Source organism: Eubalaena glacialis, chromosome 4 (genome assembly GCF_028564815.1).
Source record: "Eubalaena glacialis isolate mEubGla1 chromosome 4, mEubGla1.1.hap2.+ XY, whole genome shotgun sequence".
Lineage (NCBI taxonomy): Eukaryota > Metazoa > Chordata > Mammalia > Artiodactyla > Balaenidae > Eubalaena > Eubalaena glacialis.
Genome location: NC_083719.1, coordinates 102,151,211 through 102,153,564, shown reverse-complemented (window position 1 = coordinate 102,153,564; position 2,354 = coordinate 102,151,211).

The following is a 2,354-nucleotide window of genomic DNA, read 5'->3' as shown; positions in this document are numbered from 1 at the left end:
TAAAAAGGGAAAAAGAAATACAGAACTAGGAGGAAGAGGACCAGAGATTGAGTCCTGATTTTAGTACTTATTAGCCATTTTCACTATGGGCAAGTAACTTAAAATCCCTCTTGCCTCAGTTTCCTGAGGCTTATTTATCTGTAAAATAAGGCTGTTAATATTTGTACCATCTATTTCACAGGGTTATTGTAGAAACAAAGTCAGATATTGTTTATTACATATTTATATCATGTAACAGTGATAAAATGCTAGCTATAATTGCTATTGAGGTAACAGTCCTTAAAATGTACACTCAGTAAGAAAACTGAAAGCTTCCTTTCATACTTTTGTAAGATCCAAGTTGCCATAAATGTACTCACAAAGTTCTATTTTTAATTATTTCATATTTTGCAAGCAAAGAATTAAAATAGATAATTCTTATCCAAATAAGTAGGCAACATCTTAAAATTTTATTTAGGGTATCAAGTCTCATTAGATAATTGACCCACGGGGAAGAAGATAAAATACATCTCACAAATTCTTTATGGACAGGTGACAGAAATGTGAGTATTTTAAGTGCCCAACAGGCACAAATGATACATGGTTACCTGTGGTATATCTATCTTCCGTGGAGCAGATTTTCACAATATATTCAACAGAGTAATGATAAAAATATGGGTTGGAGGAGTAAAAACATCTTTAGTTTAAGGAAACGTAAACAGGATTTATGGTTGCAATGGCTTAACGTTTAATTTCCCTCTTAGTAAAAAATACCCTCCCAAATTTCAATCTGGCTTCAGTCTAGTTCAGATAAGGAAAATGGGAAATTTGACTTAACAATACAAAAATAACGTAAAATCATCCGCATGCTAAAGGAGTTAGGAAATACTACCCAAAGATCAAAAGATCTCTTCCTCTCTTTTTCTTTCTTTCTCTCATACCATCAGCAGTCCCATAGGAATTTGGTAAGAATGTGGTAATAAACAAAGGAAGTATGATGAAATCATTAGGATTTTTATAACATATTTATGAGGCTAGTAAATAGTTTCTTTTCTCTGATTTTATATCTCTACACTATCTCCCCAAAGTATACTAGCTGATAATTTCTTGAAACATTTTAAAGGATAAAATACAAAAGAGTTGAGAGTTTATAGGATTTCACAAATAATCTGGACTATATAAATATAACTCTATTTTGCTTTAGAATGCCATAGCCATTTCATGCCAATGTGAGATTCTGGCCATCTAGTAATAAAAGCCTGTGGTAAAATTATTCATTATCCACTATTTAGTAATTTGCAATAAAATCCTCTCACATGAACTATACATATGTAGTTGTTATGAGTTTCAAGAAAAGTTACAACAGCTCAGTTTAGCCAGCACGTGTGTTCTTATTGTGGTGAAACTGGTTTAGTTTTATTGCTAAACACACTTGGAGTGCCCAGCAGCAAACACTTCAGCTCCCCAAATTCTGTAAGCTCATCATAAATTCTTGAGTTGAGGGCCAGATCCAAAACACATGCTTCTGAGTAACCAAGTAACCACACATGCTTCTGAGTAACTTCCATTGTAGTTGCAAGTAACCAAGGACACCTCACAAACTCCATATTTTGAGTTTTTATACTCAGTTACATACCTGAATAGTTCATTTTCTCATTTTTAATTAAGCTGAGACATGTATGTACCAAGAGAGATCGCTGACTAGCATGAGTCAGCAAGTTGATACCCAAAAAGCTTAACATTTTCATTACTATTATAATAAGTAAATATAACAATCCTTAGCCTTTTTGAACTATCACAAATAGTTTGCAGCCCCTTATTACTACTTTCAAGGAGTTCTACGCTACACATCAGTAGCTTGATCTGTTCACAGAAGAGATTTAACATTCTTGTGTACTTACGTTGTACTAGATTTTACATACATATACATTTTTATATACATATACATGTATATATAATTTCATTTAACTCTCACCAAAATCTTGTGAAGAAGGTGTTATTATCGCCTCCTTTACAGAGATTAAGACACAGAAGCTCAGAGAGTTTAACTGTCTGAGGTCCCACAGTTAATAGGCCAAATTGGGGCTCAAACCCAGGTCTTTTCACTCCAAGGGCAAAGCTTACAAACCCAAGTTAATGTGTTAACTAAGGAACCTAGCATCCTGACATCAAACAAACCTCCTAGGTGGTGAAAATAGAAAAAGCAGAACCAAGCCTGCTCCTCTACCAAGTATTTCCAAGCGCCTGCCATGTGCCTTGTGAGGGTGAAGGAGACAGATGTGGTGCCTCCCTCCACAGAGCTTTACCCTCCAGATGTGAGCTGAGACACTGAGCCAGTATGACTCAAATGCTCAAAAGAACTATGGAAGTGGCAG